The sequence below is a fragment of the Oncorhynchus gorbuscha genome, linkage group LG15 (genome assembly GCF_021184085.1).
Source record: "Oncorhynchus gorbuscha isolate QuinsamMale2020 ecotype Even-year linkage group LG15, OgorEven_v1.0, whole genome shotgun sequence".
NCBI classification, from domain to species: Eukaryota; Metazoa; Chordata; class Actinopteri; order Salmoniformes; family Salmonidae; genus Oncorhynchus; species Oncorhynchus gorbuscha.
The window spans coordinates 31,511,766-31,534,211 of record NC_060187.1 but is presented as its reverse complement, the minus strand read 5'-3'; the positions used below and the strand labels follow the sequence as shown (position 1 = coordinate 31,534,211).

General features: G+C 42.4%; 1 pseudogene; it reads left to right on the top strand.

Annotated features, from left to right (window-relative positions):
• The window catches only part of LOC123996929, a 115,360-nt pseudogene that overhangs the window by 23,143 nt on the left and 69,771 nt on the right, over positions 1 to 22,446 (top strand).

Below are 22,446 nucleotides of genomic sequence, written 5' to 3'. Positions count from 1 at the left end.
AAGCCCTCTCCTGTCCTCCCTGTTCACCCATGACTGCGTGGCCATGCACACCTCCAACTCAATCATCAAGTTTGCAGACGACACAACAGTGGTAGGCTTGATTACCAACAACGATGAGACGGCCTACAGGGAGGAGGTGAGGGCACTCAGAGTGTGGTGTCAGGAAAATAACCTCACACTCAACATCAACAAAACAAAGGAGATGATCGTGGACTTCAGGAAACAGCAGAGGGAGCACCCCCCTATCCATATCGACGGGACAGTAGTGGAGAAGGTGGAAGGTTTTATATTCCTCGGCGTACACATCACGGACAAACTGAAATGGTCCACCCACACAGACAGCGTGGTGAACTTCAGGAGGCTGAAGAAATTTTGCTTGTCACCGAAAAACACTCACAAACTTTTACAGATGCACAATCGAGAGCATCCTGTCAGGCTGTATCACCGCCTGGTACTGCTCCGCTCACAACCGTAAGGCTCTCTGAGGTCTGCACAATGCAGGGCAGGGCAAACTACCTGCCCTCCAGGACACCTACAGTACCCAATGTCACAGGAAGGCCAACAAGATCATCAAGGACAACAACCACCCGAGCCACTTCCTGTTCACCCTGCTATCATTTAGAAGGCGAGGTCAGTACAGGTGCATTAAAGTGGGGACCGAGACTGAAAAACAGCTTCTATCTCAAGGCCATCAGACTGTTAAACAGCCATCACTAACATTGAGTGGCTGCTGCCAACATACTGACTCAAATCTCTATCCACTTTAATAATAAAAAATTGGATGTAATAAATGTATCACTTGTCACTTTAAACAATGCCACTTTATATAATGTTTACATACCCTACGTTACATACCCATCTCATATGTATATACGGTACTCTACACCATCTAGTGCATCTTACTTATGCCGTTCGACCATCGCTAATCCATATATTAATATGTACATATTCTTATTCATTTCTTTATACTTGTCTGTAAAAGGTAGTTGTTGTGAAATGGTTAGATTACTTGTTAGATATTGCTGCATGATCGCAACTAGAAGCACAAGCATTTCGCTACACTCGCATTAACATCTGCTAACCATGTGTACGTGACCAATAACATTTGATTTGATTTGTGGAAATGTCCAGAGCCGTGCCTTGGCCTCACTTTCCACAGGTCATACTGACCTGTCAGACATGTGGATGGATTGTTCACCGATGATGACTGGGTCAGTGTATGGCCGCATGACTTGATTTGTGGGGACACATTGTACGCTGTTGTTTAATGCTGCTCTCTTTCCTATACATTCCTATGATATTGTGATTGCTGACAGTAGGTGTTCTCCCTGTTGTTTTCCTCTCCCTCCCCAGATGAGATCATGCAGCAGGAGATCAGGCCCCTGCTTGCTGTCGACATCATAGAGCAGCTGCATCGGCAGTTTGCCCTGCTCTCAGGTACGTAGCTAGGCCTCAGTCTCCTCGCCTTATCCCTGCTTCCCTCACACAAAGACGGGCAGATATTCGAGTTCCTCTCCCTTTGTGAAAGAGCAAATATGGGAATGACAGAATAATCACATTTTAGTCAGAGGTGATCATATCTACTTTACAGTTATACAGAACAGCACAATGTAATGTTTGTTCATTCGTTTTTATCACGGTCAGAAAAAATAAGTTTGTCATATCCGTTATGAGTTACAAGGCCATTTCCATTGTTGACGTTAAGACATGATTGAGTTGTGACCGGGCTTGAACCTTTTAACTACTGATCGATAGGATTGCCTCTTAATCACTTCCTGTCTGAGACAGTAGAGAGGTCTGGTCTGCTCCATAGTCTGTTCCAGGACAATAACAGAATTATCACATTACACCATGAACCATTTCCTGCCAGGATGTCTTTGTCTCTCTGGCCATATTCATGAGCTTTGTTCAGAGTGGATAAAATGGCCACTTTTTCCATTCAGTTAAGTTGGGATGCAGAAGCAATGACTGTGTACATACTATACATTATTATTAACATGTATTTGAGAATATTGACTCCACTAAATAATGTCCGTATACTCACAGATCACCTCAGTCTGAAGATTCCTTTGAGTTACCAGAGACATAGAGTACCTGAGACATGAACAGAGGTGCAGGGCCTAAGCTGGACCGATAACAGAAGGAGTTGTTGGTAGTTATTGGGCTAGCCTAGCCTCAGAGCCATACTACACGAAACATACTATGCGTATTTCTGAGCACCTCCAAGGCATATGATATGTACTAATGGTCTAGTTACTTTAGACAGAAACAAAAGTAGGGAGGTTGGTCAGGGAAGATGTGTGGATGTATATCGCGACCTTCTAGCAATCCAAAGGTTGGTGTTCGAGTCGCGTCGGGAACAACTGTAGCATTTTAGCTTAGCCTTATTCTAACCTTGACCCATTTCCCATTAACTGCTACGTAAATTCTCCTAACCTTTGTCGTTTTAGTAGTTTTCCTAACCTTTTACATAAATGATCCTAACCTTTGTTGTTAGTTCTCCTAACTACCAATGTAAATTATCCCAGTCATTCTCCTTTGTTGAAACAAGCAACTTGATTTCAGAGAAAGACGGATAATACTAAACATCCTCCAAGATTTATGATAAGTTACATCATCCAATTCTTAAGCTTTTGTATGACCGGGTGAGACGTATACGATATGTCCTCCAATTCGTATGATATTGTAGAACCGCTATTCCATTCGTAATGTAACGTAACGTAATATAACGTAACGTAATATATCATACTAAATGGAGTAAAAGATTTACGTACCAAATCCAACGAATTGCCCTGAGACCAGGTTGATTGGACGGGAGCTCTACGCCACAGCCTCTGGCTCCACAGGGATTGTTTCCATTCCTTCCCACCCATGTCAAACCACCAAGGGTCAGCCAGCTGCGCTCCTGCCAAGCTGGTGTCTTACTCCAAAAACCCTGGGTCAGCAAAGCTAGCTTTCAAAGTTATGTCATTTTACTGTGGAAAAAGCACAATATATTTAATTATCTACACAGCAAGCCTGTTTTTATTCTCAGTGGGTCTGTCACTGAGTTTGGGTTGTTTTGTACAGTTTTAAAACATTGGTCTCCATATTGTGATGCTGATACCTGACAGAGTCACAGGCAGTGGTGGAAAAAGTACCCAAATGTCATATTGGAGTAAAAGTAAAGATACCTTAATAGAAAATGATTCAAGTAAAAGTGAAAGTCACCCAGTAAAATACTACTTGAGTAAAAGTCTAAAAGTATTTGGTTTTAGATATACTTAAGTATCAAAAGTAAATGTAATTGCTAAAATATACTTAAGTATCAAATATAAAAGTATGAATACTTTCAAATTCTTAATATTAAGCAAACCAGATGGCACAAGTATGCCAAGGGCATACTCCAACACTGATACATAATTTACAAACAAAACATGTGTGTTTAGTGAGTCCGCCAGATCATAGGCAGTAGGGATGACCAGGGATTTTCTCTTGATGAGCACGTGAATTGAACAATTTTCTGTTCTGCTAAGCATAAAAAATGTAACAAGTACTTTTGGGTGTCAGGGAAAATGTATGGTGTAAAAAGTACATTATTTTCTTCAGGAATGTAGTGAAGTAAAAGTATAAGTTGTCAAAATTATAAATAGTAAAGTACAGCTACCCCAAAAAACTACTTAAGTAGTACTTTAAAGTGTTTTTACTTAAGTACTGTACTTTACGCCACTGTTTACAAGCAAATGCCACCTCGCTGTTGACGCTATTCCAGTATTACCTCCACACCTATATTTCTGCACTACTTACCTTACACCTGATGAGGTGATGCTGAGTTGAGCTTTCTAGACAGGGCAGTATTGTACAGCTCTGATTGTTATCTTGTGTACTGTTGTCAGTGAGAGAGGTAGGCAACAGAAGCTCTGACATATGTGAGGATTCCCCGTGGTGTATTTTTCTGCCATATGCAGGTAAATAATTGGATGTGTCTGGCTGGGAGGACGGATAGATGAGTTGTCACCCAGTGGGATGGATGGCAGACGAGATGGCACAGGAAATAAACTACACGCTGCTTTTAGCACAAAGACATCTGAGTTTGGGAGGAGGCTGTTATGCTTGTCTATGTGATTTGCTTGTCAGTGTTAGTACATTTTTAGAACTGAGAGACAGAGAGAGAAGAAGGCAGAGGAGGAGTTAGGAAGGGAAAAAGTTAGTCAGTAAAAGTAAAGAGCTACAGTTACCTCACCACTAATATGAAAGGCAGCATTTCCTGACGTGCTCCTCCGGAATTAGAGTAATACAGTGTATGTCCAAATAATGTAAGTGCCCAGACTCGGGTGGGGCCTCAAGTAGAAAATCAGACTGCCTCGGCCAGATGAGGTACAATTTACAGCACTTCCCCTCTGTCATCCCAAACTGAACTGTATTGAAGTTGAGAATTCACCCTAAAATCTATTTCATAAGGCTGACCTCTATACTCCTATCTCCACTCAGGAATGCAGGCCCTGGGGCATGATGATGAGTGAGGAGGAACAATTTAGATATAGGGTGACTTGCTGTTCCACTATGCTTTCTCATAGTGATGCACTTTGACTGATAAATCTCTGATTGGAGAGATATATGATCATGGATTATATTATGGCTGCCTCTGATTGCTTCATTTGTTTCAGGATTTAGTGAGACAATTTTGATTATTTGAAATATTTCTTCATTTAGATTGTCATATCAACATTTTCACTCATCAAACTTATTTAGTGTCATATAAGTTTTGATTCAATCATGACTTTTGGCAAAAAAAGAATCAAATCCGAATTTGTGCTGACAGCCCAATGTCACCACCTTGTGGTTGATTAATAGAAATATAACTTTTCTATTGATATAAAGTCACCCGTCAGATCTGTAACAGCAGAATATCGTTTTCTATCCAAATAAATATTTATTTTACTGTAGAAGCCTGGTGTAAATTAATGAATGTAACAAAATGGACACATTTCTGCCAATCTATTGATGTAACCCTATGTGTGTAGGAGGAAGAGGGAAAGATGGCGCCCCCATCATCACCTTCCCTGAATACTCAGGCTTCGGCGACCTCCTAGACGAGGACTTCCAGAATGTTGTCACATATCTGACTAGCATCCCCAGGTAAAGTATGCAGCTTCACTACAACCATAAATATGCTCCCATGGTTATGCAGTTCAGATCAATTCTGCAATTCTGGTGCACATTATTTTCCCACAGTGGAGAACAGAAGCTTACTGTAATGCTACTGTGTATTTGATACAGCCACCAATTGTGCAAGTTCTCCCACTTAAAAAGATGAGACAGGCCTGTAATCTTCATCATATGTACACTTCAACTATGACAGACAGAAAATCACATTGTAGGATTTTTTATGAATTTATTTGCAAATTATTGTGGAAAATAAGTATTTTTCTCAATACTTTGTTATATACCCTTTGTTGGCAATGACAGGGGTCAAACGTTTTCTGTAAGTCTTCAAAAGGTTTTCACACACTGTTGCTGGTATTTTGGCCCATTCCTCCATGCAGATCTTCTCTAGAGCAGTGATGTTTTGGGGCGGTTGCTGGGCAACACGGACTTGCACAATTGGTGGCTGACTAAATACTTTTTTGCCCCACTGTATACTGTATTCTATATCATCTATTGCATCTTGCCTATTGCTCATCCATATATTTATATGTACATATTATTTTTCCATCCCTTTACTTAGATTTGTGTGTATTAGGTAAATTGTTGTGGAATTGTTAGATTACTTGTTAGATATTACTACACTGTCGGAACTAGAAGCACAAGCATTTCGCTACACTCGCATTAATATCTGCTAACTATGTGTATGTGACCAATAATATTAGATTTTATTTGAACCATGTTACCCATAGATAGACAGGCTAGAAACATTTGAACAATGAATTGTTTTTGTGAAGCATTCAATTGCCCTTCCCTGTTGTACACATCGAGTTTCCATTTCCCCTGTCCCGAGAGAATGTATGGGTGATATCAAATGAAATCATCAACTTTTATTCAACCTCTTGAGATGGGTAAACTGTGGAACGACCCAATTACTCCATAATAAACGACAGAGTGAAAAGAAGGAAGCCTGTACAGAATAAAAAATATTCCAAGACATACATCCTGTTTGTAAACAAGGCACCAAAGTAATACAGCGAAACATGTGGCAAAGTGTTATGTTTGGGGCAAATCCAACACAACATGTCACTGAGTATCACTCTTCATATTTTCAAGGATGGTGGTGGATGCATCAGATTGTGGGTAATCGGCAAGGACTGGGGAGTTTTTCCTGATAAAAATAAACGTAATGGAGCTAAGCACAGGCAAAATCCAAGAGGAAAACCTGGTTAAGACACTGGGAGACTTAATTCACCTTTCAACAAGACATTAACCTAAAAAAGACAAATCTACACAAGAGCTGCTCACCAAGAAGACATTTAATGTTCCTGAGTAGCCTAGTTACAGTTTTGACTTAAATCTACTTGAAGGTCTATGGCAAGACTTGAAAATGTACCAATGATCAAGAACCAACTTGACAGCTGGTGATGGGCAAATATGATGGGCAAAAATTGCACAGTCCAGGTGGGAAAAGCTCTTCCAGACTTACACAAAAAGATTCACAGCTGATATCGCTGCCAAAGTGGGGTAAAACTAACACGATCAACATATATTAGCATTTTATTTGTCATAAAAAATATATTCTGTGTAAATTTTCTTCAACTTTGATATGACTGAATATTTTGAGTAGATCAGTGACAAAAATGACAAACGATGAATCTTAAATCAATTTTTATCCCACGTTGTAACACAACAAAATGTGGAAAAAGTCAAGGGGTATGAATACTTTCCGAAGGCACTTTAAATACCATTACCTTCCCTCTGTATGGGATGTGGTTCCTGCTCCCAGTTACAGTCAGATCCACAATTATTGGTAACCTTGATATGCTGCAGATGAGCAAGAAAGACTGTATCAAAGATCCACCACCGTATTTTACAGTAGGTATGAGGTACTTCTCTGCGTATGCTTCTGTTTTTCAAAGCCAAACCCACCACTGATGTGTGTGGCCAAAGAGCTCTATTTTCATGTAACTTGGTTGCCTCTGCCAGAAGGCTGACACTTGGCCACAATTGGATCTTCCAGCAAGACAATAACCCCAAACACTAATCAAAATCCACTTTTTTTTCATTAATTGTATTTATTACTTGTTTACATTTACATTTACATTTAAGTCATTTAGCAGACGCTCTTATCCAGAGCGACTTACAAATTGGTGCATTCACCTTATGACATCCAGTGGAACAGTCACTTTACAATAGTGCATCTAAATCTTAAAGGGGGGGGGGGGAGAAGGATTACTTATCCTATCCTAGGTATTCCTTAAAGAGGTGAGGTACTGAGGTGCCGTTCCCCTCACAGCTCCGTAGGCAAGCACCATGGTCTTGTAGCGGATGCGAGCTTCAACTGGAAGCCAGTGGAGAGAGCGGAGGAGCGGGGTGACGTGAGAGAACTTGGGAAGGTTGAACACCAGACGGGCTGCGGCGTTCTGGATGAGTTGTAGGGGTTTAATGGCACAGGCAGGGAGCCCAGCCAACAGCGAGTTGCAGTAATCCAGATGGGAGATGACAAGTGCCTGGATTAGGACCTGCGCCGCTTCCTGTGTGAGGCAGGGTCGTACTCTGCGGATGTTGTAGAGCATGAACCTACAGGAACGGGCCACCGCCTTGATGTTAGTTGAGAACGACAGGGTGTTGTCCAGGATCACGCCAAGGTTCTTAGCGCTCTGGGAGGAGGACACAATGGAGTTGTCAACCGTGATGGCGAGATCATGGAACGGGCAGTCCTTCCCCGGGAGGAAGAGCAGCTCCGTCTTGCCGAGGTTCAGCTTGAGGTGGTGATCCGTCATCCACACTGATATGTCTGCCAGACATGCAGAGATGCGATTCGCCACCTGGTCATCAGAAGGGGGAAAGGAGAAGATTAATTGTGTGTCGTCTGCATAGCAATGATAGGAGAGACCATGTGAGGTTATGACAGAGCCAAGTGACTTGGTGTATAGCGAGAATAGGATTGCCTAGAACAGAGCCCTGGGGGACACCAGTGGTGAGAGCGCGTGGTGAGGAGACAGATTCTCGCCACGCCACCTGGTAGGAGCGACCTGTCAGGTAGGACGCAATCCAAGCGTGGGCCGCGCCGGAGATGCCCAACTAGGAGAGGGTGGAGAGGAGGATCTGATGGTTCACAGTATCGAAGGCAGCCGATAGGTCTAGAAGGATGAGAGCAGAGGAGAGAGAGTTAGCTTTAGCGGTGCAGAGCGCCTCCGTGATACAGAGAAGAGCAGTCTCAGTTGAATGACTAGTCTTGAAACCTGACTGATTTGGATCAAGAAGGTCATTCTGAGAGAGATAGCGGGAGAGCTGGCCAAGGACGGCACGTTCAAGAGTTTTGGAGAGAAAAGAAAGAAGGGATACTGGTCTGTAGTTGTTGACATCGGAGGGATCGAGTGTAGGTTTTTTCAGAAGGGGTGCAACTCTCGCTCTCTTGAAGACGGAAGGGACGTAGCCAGCGGTCAGGGATGAGTTGATGAGCGGAGGTGAGGTAAGGGAGAAGGTCTCCGGAAATGGTCTGGTGAAGAGAGGAGGGGATAGGGTCTAGCGGGCAGGTTGTTGGGCGGCCGGCCGTCACAAGACGCGAGATTTCATGTGGAGAGAGAGGGGAGAAAGAGGTCAGAGCACAGGGTAGGGCAGTGTGAGCAGAACCAGCGGTGTCGTTTGACTTAGCAAACGAGGATCGGATGTCATCGACCTTCTTTTCAAAATGGTTGACGAAGTCATCTGCAGAGAGGGAGGAGGGGGGAGGGGGAGGAGGATTCAGGAGGGAGGAGAAGGTGGCAAAGAGCTTCCTAGGGTTAGAGGCAGATGCTTGGAATTTAGAGTGGTAGAAAGTGGCTTTATCAGCAGAGACAGAGGAGGAAAATGTAGAGAGGAGGGAGTGAAAGGATGCCAGGTCCGTAGGGAGGCGAGTTTTCCTCCATTTCCGCTCGGCTGCCCGGAGCCCTGTTCTGTGAGCTCGCAATGAGTCGTCGAGCCACGGAGCGGGAGGGGAGGACCGAGCCGGCCTGGAGGATAGAGGACATAGAGTCAAAGGATGCAGAAAGGGAGGAGAGGAGTGTTGAGGAGGCAGAATCAGGAGATAGGTTGGAGAAGGTTTGAGCAGAGGGAAGAGATGATAGGATGGAAGAGGAGAGAGTAGCGGGGGAGAGAGAGCGAAGGTTGGGACGGTGCTATACCATCCGAGTAGGGGCAGTGTGGGAGGTGTTGGATGAGAGCGAGAGGGAAAAGGATACAAGGTAGTGGTCGGAGACTTGGAGGGGAGTTGCAATGAGGTTAGTGGAAGAACAGCATCTAGTAAAGATGAGGTCGAGCGTATTGCCTGCCTTGTGAGTAGGGGGGGAAGGTGAGAGGGTGAGGTCAAAAGCGGAGAGGAGTGGAAAGAAGGAGGCAGAGAGGAATGAGTCAAAGGTAGACGTGGGGAGGTTAAAGTCGCCTAGAACTGTGAGAGGTGAGCCGTCCTCAGGAAAGGAGCTTATCAAGGCATCAAGCTCATTGATGAACTCTCCGAGGGAACCTGGAGGGCGATAAATGATAAGGATGTTAAGCTTGAAAGGGCTGGTAACTGTGACAGCATGGAATTCAAAGGAGGCGATAGACAGATGGGTAAGGGGAGAAAGAGAGAATGACCACTTGGGAGAGATGAGGATCCCGGTACCACCACCCCGCTGACCAGAAGCTCTCGGGGTGTGCGAGAACACGTGGGCGGACGAAGAGAGAGCAGTAGGAGTAGCAGTGTTGTCTGTGGTGATCCATGTTTCCGTCAGTGCCAAGAAGTCGAGGGACTGGAGGGAGGCATAGGCTGAGATGAACTCTGCCTTGTTGGCCGCAGATCGGCAGTTCCAGAGGCTACCGGAGACCTGGAACTCCACGTGGGTCGTGCGCGCTGGGACCACCAGATTAGGGTGGCCGCGGCCACACGGTGTGGAGCGTTTGTATGGTCTGTGCAGAGAGGAGAGAACAGGGATAGACAGACACATAGTTGACAGGCTACAGAAGAGGCTACGCTAATGCAAAGGAGATTGGAATGACAAGTGGACTACACGTCTCGAATGTTCAGAAAGTTAAGCTTACGTAGCAAGAATCTTATTGACTAAAATGATTAAAATGATACAGTACTGCTGAAGTAGGCTAGCTGGCAGTGGCTGCGTTGTTGACTTTGTAGGCTAGCTGGCAGTGGCTGCGTTGTTGTCACTACACTAATCAAGTCGTTCCGTTGAGTGTAATAGTTTCTACAGTGCTGCTATTCGGGGGCTAGCTGGCTAGCTAGCAGTGTTGATTACGTTACGTTGCGTTAAAAGAACGACAATAGCTGGCTAGCTAACCTAGAAAATCGCTCTAGACTACACAATTATCTTTGATACAAAGACGGCTATGTAGCTAGCTATCAAACAAATCAAACCGTTGTAATGAAATGAAATGAAAATGTGATACTACCTGTGAATGCGACCGGGTTGTTGAGTTCTATTCGGAAGACGTTGGCTAGCTGTTGGCTAGCTAGCAGAGTCTCCTACGTTAAGGACGACAAATAGCTGGCTAGCTAACCTCTGTAAATTAAGATAATCACTCTAAGACTACACACTCTAAACTACACAATTATCTTGGATACGAAGACAGCAAAGACAGCTTTGTAGCTAGCTAACACTACACTAATCAAGTCGTTCAGTTGAGTGTAATAGTTACTACAGTGCTGCTAATCGGTGGACGTTTGCTAGCTGGCTAGCTGCTGGGCAGAGCAGTGAAGACTACGTTAGGACTACGAAATACGATAATTACGCAATTATCTTTGATACAAAGACGGCTATGTAGCTAGCTAAGAAGAAATTGCTAAGATTAGACAAATCAAACCGTTGTACTATAATGAAATGTAATGAAAAAGTTATACTACCTGCGGAGGGAAGTGCCGATGCGACCGCTCGCTCCAACCCGGAAGTACAACATGTTAAGAAACACAATATATTTCTCTGAGCAATTGTATTAGTATAAAATAAAATAGCATAGAATATTTGTATTATTTGTTTTATACAGTATTTTTTGCTCAACTTTATCAAGGGTGCCAATAATTATGTACCTGACTATTTCACAAGACACATTTCTCAGGGTGAGGCAAAATGTGAAAAAGGTGTCTTGTGAAATACCTCTCGAAAATGGCACATCTGGGATATCGTTCTCTCTCTCATGACACAGTGAGTCTTCAATTAATCTGGCCTCGTGTAAACTGCTCTCAGTCAGGAAAATACTCAGTCAGTCGAGTAGGAATATACTAGGCCAGATAACACAGTAAGATCACCACCCAGTGAGCACAAGACATTAAACATACACATTCTTTTCATTGTCTTTTAAACGCCTTGTGCTGATAGGGGAGCAACTTCATTCACCCTTTTGTCAGAGTAACACATTGAGAATGTTAATGACCCTCACTTAACATTTTCCCTGTAAAACACCCCAAACATTAAACAAGCTTACACAGCTCCTCTTACACTGTTAACTATAATGGCCTGGTTCAGAGAGCGCTGAAGTGATTTGGTATAAACTCTGTTTAAAATGTACAGAGACAGAATACAGCAGTGTACTGTAGTGCCCTCTTGGATATGTCTTGTGACTGCATGCTTGGATAGCTACACCTACCACATGTGTTTATTTCTATCTTTCCTTGTCTAGTTTGGACGCTGCCAGCATCGGTTTCGTTATAATCATTGACCGCAGGCGGGACAAATGGAGCTCAGTGAAGGCCTCGCTGACGCGGATAGCGGTATGAAGAAGTCCATATTTAACTTCCGACAACACTTTTATCTCTTTCCTGGTGGTCCAGTCTGTTTGTGCTTCACTCGACTTCTCTTTGTGTTTGGCATCAAGAAGAGTTTGCCGCAGCACAAAGAGTATGGAACCAGGCTATTTTATCTCAGCATTATGTACCATTGTAAAATAGACCAATGCTTCTATATCAGGAAGTCTTGCGTAAGGCAATTTATTTACAAGTATAATATGTGAGATACATAATATAAAGTAGAAACAGAGCAGGAGCTCCCTCCACATTCAGAACTAGGAGATGTCATGAAAAAGCTGTGCTTTGTACCTGTGGCCACTAGGGGGCATTTCCAGGGAACCTCCAGCTGGTGTTGGTGCTGAGGCCCTCCCGTTTCTTCCAGAGGGCCGTCGCTGACATAGGCATGAAGCTGCACCGGGATGACTTTAAAATGAAGGTACCGGTAAGCATGCTTCGCTACCACTCACCGTGTCCAACTCTTAGATCATCTTAGAAACTTTTCCTCTGTGTCTGGGTGTGAGATAGTGAGTGACCTGATGTCATGTGGCGTTTTGCATGGCAGTGTGATGTTCACCGGTAAACTAACTGCTAGAACAGTGACTATGTACTCACTGCATGTGTTGCTTGTTTATGTAGAGCTACTAATCTGCCAACATATATAGTCAGGTCCAAAATTATTGGCACTCTTGATAAAAATGTGCAAAATGATATTATTTAATACAATTTCTCAGAGAAAGAGATTTTGTTTAACATTAAAAAAATGTTCTCTCAAATATAGGGGTAAAAAGTATTCGCACCCATGCTTTCAATACCTTCAATGCATATGCATCTTTTTTTCGACACAAAACCCACCACTGGTGGACGTGGCCAAAGAGCTCTATTTTCATGTCATCCGACAAATGTAAACGCCTAGAGTTTGCTAAACGGCATTTTGATTGGAACAGGTGCTACTGTATGTTCAGATGACATGAAAATAGAGGTCTTTGGCCCCGAACACCATTGGTGGGTTTTGCGTCTAAATAAATATGCAGAAAAGAACCCAGTACCTACTGTAAAATATGGTGGAGGATCTAAGATGTTATGGGGCTATTTTGTTTCCACTGGTCCAGGGTCCCTTGTTAAGGTCAACAGCATCATGAACTTTACCCAGTACCAGGACATTTCAGCCAAAAACCTGTTTGCATCTGCTAGGAGCCTGAATCCTGGCTCCATGTGGATCTTCCAGCAATACAATAACCCCAAGCACACATCAAAATCCACAAAGAAATGGTTAGTTGACCACAAAACGAATTCCAACGAATTCTGTATGGAGGAATGGCCTAAGATCCCTCCCAATGTGTTCTTCAATCTCATAAAACATTTTAGAAAAGGCTCATTGCTGTTATCTTTACAAGGGAGGTATTGAAAGGTAATCATTTTGACACCTATTTATCTCTGTGCAAGTGTATTAGTATAAAATAATATCATGTTGCTTTTCTTTGCATACTGTACAATATAGCTCAGTATTTGAATGATTTATTTTATAGTCTCTTTTGCTCATCTTTATCAAGGGTGCCAATCAATTTGGACCTGACATTCCTATATTTCCCTTACTTCATTCAAGAATTTCGGTGAAGGCAAATTCTCCTGCATGACTGTACACATTTTCCAAGACAAACGTTCCAAAACCTCAGATTCCTCACCAACTCATGTGGGCATGCCATCATTATGCAAGTGTTGTATGATTCAAGTCAAGACATCTGGTGAGGAAGTGTTAATAGAGAACTGTAATAAGCCAAACACCTGATTGTCGTAAAACCCACAGAAGACACAAGACATCAATTCATGCTGCATTAGCACACCATGACACTTCCCCATTGGGCACAGATGTCAAGTCCACATCTATTCCACGTTGGTTCAAGGTAATTGAATTGAAATGACGTGGAAACAATGTTGATTCAACCAGTGTAAGTAAACCCAGTGGGCTATTACATAGCCCTTGAGGGAGTATTTAGCCAAATCCAGAGTGTGATGCAGAGGAAGTTGCATTAACATCTACACTCCCCTACGTATTTATTTGGTCAATGAAGCAAAAACGTAGACTTTTTCTCTATACTCCAGCATTTTGGATGTTTCATATGAGGCAACATTACAGAATGTCAGCTTTTATTTGAGGGTAATTTAATACATATCTGTGTTCATATTTACTGTATCTGGTACATGTATTGTGTCATTCAGGAGTTACTTTTAAAGTAATAAGAATAAAATGTGTTTCTAAACACTTCTAAATTAACGTGGACGTTCATGGTTACAGATAATCATGAATGAATTATTTATAATGATTGAGAAAGTTACAGAGGCAGACAATGCCTTCAGAAAGTATTCACGTCCCTTGACTTTTCCCACATTTTGTTGTGTTACAAAGTGGGATTAAATGGATTTAATTGTAATTTGACAATGATCTACACAAAATACTCTGTAATGTCAAAGTGTAAAAATCTAACCTTTGTGCGAAAAGAAAATATGAAAAATAAAACACTAATATCTTGATTTGATAAGTATTCAATCCACTGAATCAATACATGTTAGAATCATCGGTAATGAACACAAAGGGAGGTTTCAAGCGCAGGGCGCAGCAGGTGTTTATCGCAAAGGACCAGAGGAGCAAGCAGAAGGTCATAAACAGGGGTCCAAAAGGGCAACAGTACAGGCAGGGAAAACGCTAGTAACGTAGTCTGGGAGATCAGGCAATGGGTAGATAACAGGAAATCCGATAGGCTAAAGTACAGTCAGGGAATAAGAAAAAGGCATCGTTAGTGAGGCAGGAAAAAACTATCATACACGGGAGTAGTCACTCACGGGGAGAACCAGAGCGTGTCACAAAACAAACAAAACCTCACAGTGAAGGGGTGCAAAGAACTGAACTAAATAGTGTGTGATAATGACATACAGGTGTGTGAACAGGTGATTAAAATTCAAGTGATTGGGATCTGGGGAGTGTGAGTTGGAAGCAGACGTTACATCATCTTTGGCAGTGATTACCGCTGTGAGTCTTTCTGGGTAAATGTCTAAGAGCTTTCGAACACTTGGATTGTGCAACATTTCTCCATTATTCTTTTCAAAATTCTTCAAGTTCTGTCAAATTGGTTATTGATTATTGCTAGACAACAATTTTCAGGTCTCTTTCAGGTCTCTGTAGCTTGGCCTCCCAGAAACATTCACTGTCTTCTTGGTGTAGATTTGGCCTTGTGTTTTAGATTGTCCTGCTGAATGGTGCATTCATCTCCCAGTGTCTGGTGGAAAGCAGACTGAACCAGGTTTTCCTTTAGGATTTTGCCTGTGCTTAGCTCCACTCCATTATTTTTTTTATCCTGAAGAACTCCTTATTCCTTAATGATTACAAGCATACCCATAACATGATACACCCATCACTATTCTTAAAAATATGGAGAGTGGTTCTCAGTGATGTGCTGGATTTGTGAAGTAACTACAAGGTTGTTGATCCATTGTCAGATTTCTCCTACCACAGTCATTATACTGTAAGCATTGGCGTCATGGTGAAATCCCTGAGCAGTTTCCTTTCTCTCTGCCAACTGATTTAGAACGCCTGTATCTTTGTAGTGACTGGGTGTATTGATGCACCATCCAAAGTGTAATAAATAACTTAAACATGCTCAAAGGGATATTCAATGTCTGTTTTAGGTGTATTTTTGTACCCATCTACCAATAGGTGCCCTTCTTTGCAGGGCATTGGAAAACATCCAAACACTATTATTGCACACAGAGTGAGTCCATGCAACTTTTTATGGGACTTGTTATTAAGCAAATGTTTTACTCCTGAACTTATTTAGTCTTGCCATAACAAAGGGGTTGAATACTTAGTGACACAAAATCTAAATTTAATACATTTTAAAATCAGGCTCTAACACAACAAAATGTGGAATATGTCAATGGGTCTGAATACTTTCTGAAGGTACTTTAGGTGGAAAATACATTGGATTTGCAGAAAGTCATCAATGTAAACTATTGTTTTGAGACTGACATTTCAACCACAAAATGATGTCATCGTGGTAACCAATTTTCAACATATATCATACAAGGTTTGTCTATGTTGAATTTCTACCTTTGAAACAATGTCAGATCTTCAACGTTAAATCCACTATCAGAAAAAGACTGTAGGCTGGGCAGCACCTCCTACTGGAGAGTTAATATGTCTACAGTTATCCGTCCAGGGTTTTAACCAAGCCTTGCTAACTAAATAGATTCACAAAGTCATTCCAAAGGGCAGGTTTAACAGAGCAAATGTAATGTAACCGTACTCTATACGCCATATATCATCAATGATACTGAACAAAAATATGAACACAACATGTAAATTGTTGACTCCATGTTTCCTGAGCTGAAATTAAAGATCCTAGAAAGTTTCCATAAGCACAAAAAGCTTATTTCTCTCACATTTTGGGTACAAATGTGTTGACATCCCTGTTAGTGAGCATTTCTCATTTGCCAAGATAATCCATCCACCTGACAGGTGTGACATATCAAGAAGCTGATTAAACAGCATGATCATTACATAGGTGCATCTTGTGCTGGGGGCAATAAAAGGCCACAGTGCAGTTTTGTCACACAACACAGTGCCACAAATGTCTCAGGTTTTTAGGGAGCGTGCAATTGGCATGCTGACTGCAGGAATGTCCACCAGAGCTGTTGCCAGATAATTTAATGTTAATTTATCGACCATAAATTGTCTCTCACGTCGTTTTGGAAAATGGCAGTGCCTCCAATCCGGCCTCTCAATGGCAGAGTGCATAACACAGAGTGCATAACACAGAGTGCATAACACAGAGTGCATAACACAGAGTGCATAACACATAGAGTGCATAACACATAGAGTGCATAAAACAATATTTGATTTAGTCCTACAGTGCATTCTGAAAGTATTCAGACCCCATGGCTTTTTCCACATTTTGTTACGTTACAGCCTTATTCTAAAATGGATTAAATTATTTATCTCATCAATCTGCACACAATACCCCATAAGGACAAAGCGAAAACAAGTTTTTAGAAATGTTTGCACATTTATTAAATATAAAAAAACTGAAATGCCTTATTTACAGCAACCAACTTAACACAATTAATTATCACTTTTGTAATAGCTCTGGATAAGAGCGTCTGCTAAATGACTTAAATGTAATGTAAATGTAATACAGTAAATAGCCTAAAGTATCTTACAAACTAATGTAACAGTTTTTATTGAACTTTAAAATGAGTAACAGATCCATGGTCACATTTTGAAGTTACTGTAACTATACAAGTCATGTGTAATCATAGAAAGGGTGCATTTTCAAGATAGCATGCAAAGGTCGCAGGTTTGTGGAGATCTTCACAATTTAGAGGCGAAAGAAACGCACACCAATTTAGGTGAGGTGCTGGCTAAGCGGAGTAGAACACTTGAAAAATTAAAGGAGAGCCGCACACTCTAGGAGCTCAGATGCAATATTTTAATAACCAACGTTTTGACAGACTGTAAGGAGTGACGTCGGACAGGAGAAGCAGGTACTGGGAGTCAAACATTTAATCAGGACTGGACATAGAACATGACAGGACCAGCATCAGCACACGGGTAAGCAAGGACATATGACAAACATCAATCCCGAAGCAGGGAACAGAGCTAGGAAACAGACCGATATAGGGAAGGCAATAACACAAGTAATAGAGTTCAGCTGAGTCCAATGAGCGCAGATGTGCGTGACGGGGAAAGGCAGGTGTGCATACTGATCGTGGATTGCGTAATCCTGGAGAGCCTGGCGCCCTCGAGCGCCAGGGGGAGGAAGAGCGGGGACTGGCGTGATACAGACAAGCTGTCAGGGTATAATGACAAAGGGTATAATGACATCTGGGTATAATGACAAACTGTGGGGTGACTAGTTTACAGTTGAAGTCGGAAGTTTACATACACCTTCGCCAAATATATTTAAACTCAGTTTTTCACAATTCCTGACATTTAATCCTAGTAAAAATTCCCTGTCTTCGTTCAGTTAGGATCACCACAATATTTTAAGAATGTGAAATGTCAGAATAGTAGTAGAGTGATTTATTTCAGCTTTTATTTCTTTCATCACATTCCCAGTGGGTCAGAAGTTTACATACACTCAACTAGTATTTGGTAGCATTGCCTTTAAATTGTTTAACTTGGGTCAAACGTTTCGGGTAACCTTCAACAAGCTTCCCACAATAAGTGGGGTGAATTCTGGCCCATTTTTCCTGACAGAGCTGGTGTAACTGAGTCATGTTTGTAGGCCTCCTTGCACACACACGCCTTTTCAGTTCTGCCCACAAATTTTCTATAGGATTGAGGTCAGGGCTTTGTGATGTCCACTCCAATACCTTTACTTTGTTGTCCTTAAGCCATTTTGCCACAACTTTGGAATTATGCTTGGGGTCATTTTCCATTTGGAAGACCCATTTGCGATGAAGCTTTAACTTCCTGACTGATGTATTGAAATGTTGCTTCAACATATCCACATAATGTTCCTTCCTCATGATGCCATCTATTTTGTGAAGTGCACCAGTCCCTCCTGCAGCAAAGCACCCCCACAACATGATGCTGTCACCCCCGTGCTTCACGGTTGAGATGGTGTTCTTCACTTTGCAAGCATCTCCATGTGCAGTTGCAAACCGTAGTCTGGCTTTTTTATGGAGGTTTTGGAGCAGTGGCTTCTTCCTTGCTGAGCGGCCTTTCAGGTTATGTTGATATAGGACTCGTTTTACTGTGGTTATAGATACTTTTGTACCTGCTTCCTCCAGCATTTTCACAAGGTCCTTTGCTGTTGTTCTGGGATTGATTTGCACTTTTTGCACCAAAGACGTTCATCTCTAGGAGCCAGAACGCGTCACCTTCCTGAGCAGTATGACGGCTGCGTGGTCCATGGTGTTTATACTTGCGTACTATTGTTTGTACAGATGAACGTGGTACCTTCAGGCATTTGCAAATTGGCCCCTAGGATGAACCAGACTTGTGGAGGTCTACATTTTTTTCTGAGGTCTTGACTGATTTCTTTTGATTTTCCCATGATGTCAAGCAAAGAGGCACTGAGTTTGAAGGTAGGCCTTGAAATACATCCACAGGTCCACCTCCAATTGACTCAAATTATGTCAAATTAGCCTATCAGAAGCTTCTAAATCCATTAAATAATTTTCTGGAATTTTCCAAGCTGTTTAAAGGCACAGTCAACATAATGTATGTTGATTTCTGACCCACTGGAATTGTGATACAGTGAATTATAAGAGATATAATCTGTCTGTAAACAATTGTTCGAAAAATGACAAAGTAGATGTCCTAACTGACTTGCCAAAACTATAGTTTGTTTACAAGACATTTGTGGCGTGGTTGAAAAATTAGTTTTAATGACTCCAACCTAAGTGTATGGTAACTTCTGACTTCAACTGTATATAGTGTCAAATGACACACACAGGTGTCTATAATCGTGGCCTGATATCACTGGTTAATTCTCAGATAAAGCAATAACATACTAAAAACATGAATGGATATTATACGATCATAGATACAATTTTGGCTTAATAAGCCTACAAACATTTACAATAGTAAAATCACAATAATCACACGAATGGCTTCAGGTCAAAGTCCACGTTGAGACCGAAGGGAGCAAGAGTCTTTAACAACATGAGGTCAGGTAGGTACAGATACATGTACACACACACACATACACAGAGGGGTTAGAACTGGGATTATAGTTCAGGTTAGGGGCTAGGGTTAGAGTTAGGAATGGTAGGGGTTAGAATGGTTAAGGTTAGGGTTAGGTTTAGGGTAGAATGGTTAAGTTTAGGGTTACAGTTTGGGTTAGGGTTAGAATAGTTGAGGTAAGGGTTAGGGTGGTTAAGGTTAGGATTAAGGTCAAAGTTAGAATGGTTAAGGTTGGCGTTAGGGTTAGAATGGTTAAGGTTAGGGTTAAGGACAAAGTAAGGGTGATTGAGGTTAGGTTTAGAGTTAGAATGGTTGCAGTTAGGGTTAGAATGGTTAACGTTAGGTTACGGGTAGGTGAGGAGTTGGTTAAGTATTTTAAGGTCCAATTGACAAAATAGGGATCACAGTACATTATAAGAGACAGACAAGGTTAACATCATAAGGTCAGACACAGATACATATACTAATACACACACACAGGGGGGTTCGGGCCAGGATTGCAGTTAAGGTTAGGGGCTAGGGTTAAGGTTAGGATTAGTGTTAAGTGTTAGGAATGATTAGGGTTAGGGTTGGGGTGGTTAAGGTTCAGAGTTAGAATGGTTAAGGTTAGGGTTTGGTTTAGAGTTAGGATGATTAAGGTTTGTGTTGGGGTTAGAATGGTTAAGGTTAGGGTAAGAATGGTTAAGGTTAGGTTTAGAGTAGGAATGTTTCAGGTTAGGGTTGGAATGGTTCCGGTTAGGTTACCTAACGGTGAGGGGTTGGGTAGGTCTTGTGGGGTCCAATTTGAAATGGATGTAAAAAGCATTATATTTTTAAAATATTTTTTTAGAAAGGTGATGCACTTCTAAAGGACAAGTAGAAGTGTGTGGTGGTAGAATCCAGGATCTTTGGTGAAAAAAAATCATCTTTAGTTGAAAAAAGTGGAGGAGGTGGTTGTAGAATTCTTGGTCTTTTGATGATAAAATCTTGGTTGAGAAGACTTGGAGTAGGTGGGTCTTGAATTATCCATCGTTCTAGTTGTTTCCCAGATGGAAGGTGTGTGTTTGTGGAGGTCTCAGAAGTGATGTCCTTCATAGACCTGGTAAAGCTATTTTAGGTTGTATTTAATCTAATGATTATTTTTGACCTGTTCATCATCAAACCATTCCTAGGAGAAGTATAATGGGTGGAGAATCAACACCCCTAAAAAAAGCCTGATTTAAATGATCCCAGTGAATTTCAGAGATAAGAATTTCCTTGGCTTGCTGCGTCAGATCCCTCGGCAGGCAATGCAGCCGTGACTGGCTAGTGTTTGGTTTCTAGTTTTGAGTCGGTTGATCCACTTCCATCTCTGACACGTGGAAACCGGAGGGGGGAAGGGAGGGGGTGCACTCCACTCATATGGTTAAGTTCAGGTAGGTCTGTCGACTCGATGTAGGATCAGGCAAAATCCCTTGAGTTGCGCACTTTATGCAGGTTTGGTCCTCGGTTGGTTGCCATGTGTCCATATCGAGTGGTGTGGTCATGATGTCTAGGTCCGCTTGTCAACGGATGTGGAAAGCATAGTGCAACCTCGGAGTTTACTCCCCATCGGATCCTTCTCTCTTAGTTCCATGTTGTCTATCTTTAGGTCCTGGATGTTTTCAATCATGTGTGTAATTCAGGGGTTATTCCCTTCCAGGACCCTAACTCTGAATCAACCAAATGTCTAGTCAAATCCAGCTGGTCTGTATGGGTATACTCGGCGTAGGATCAGGCAAAACCGTAGAGTTGCGTACCTTGTGCAGGTCTGGACCTCAGTTGGTTGCCATGTGTCCCTGTCGAGTGGTAAGTCATTGAACTACCATTGGTTTGAGCAGACAAAAACACAGAAAGGCGAGCCCTCTTTGTGGCTGTCATGCATCCGCACTTGGAGTTTCGTCCTATGTTTCGGTAGGTGTATGGAGGGTTTAGGATCAGGCAAGCATCATCTGGCTTTGGTATCGTATGTCTGCCAGGAGTCAGTCGATTGCCATGTACCATCCCCACCATCTCGGTCGTAGGTGATTCAGTGGTTCGGGTGATAGTGACCAGTGGAGCTACTCCCTTCCAGGATCGTAACGTTTCCAGAGGTATATCCTCCCTAGACAGTGAATTTATTCGTAGTCCAGGTAAAAAGGTGGATCGGTTGTCCAGGCTTAGTGTGGCGGGGTAAGGGGTCCCCCAGTGAAGAATTGTTCTGTGGGATCCAATTCTCCGCCAGACATAATCTGGTCACCCCAGGGATTACACGGCCGACGCGAGCCTCCAGGTGCAGCGCCCGACCCGAAAGCCCCACTTTTAGCTGCCCCAACCCGCTAGGATGAAACACGCGCTACTGGACATACTGCCAATCTAATTCTAAACTGGGGTAGATAGTCGTCCAGCGCGGTACGTGAGTCTCCTGTTTTATGTGGGGCTGGGAGGGTTGTGCCGATAGGTCTGCCAACAGGACCACGAGGGGTCCTGAAGGAGTCCGGTCTCTTCCATTTCCTCCTGTCTTCTTGCTTGGTGTATGGCCGGGCCTAATTGCTTAGGGTCTACTCGCTGCGGGGGAGTCGCCGAGGTCGTAGTCCCAAGAGTAGTTGGAGAAAAAAAGTTCTCGTCCATTGGGGGTGTTGATGAGAGGTATTTTGGAAGGATGGTGGGTTGGTGAGGTTTTTGTTGTTGTAATTTTATTTATGTTCAATTTTATAGTTTTTCTTCGTCATGGGTCCATGGTCATGGTAGCTCAGAGTTCAAGAAACTTATAAAAAATATAAATAATATATTTACATTTACATTTAAGTCATTTAGCAGACGCTCTTATCCAGAGCGACTTACAAATTGGTGCATTCACCTTATGACATCCAGTGGAACAGTCACTTTACAATAGTGCATCTAA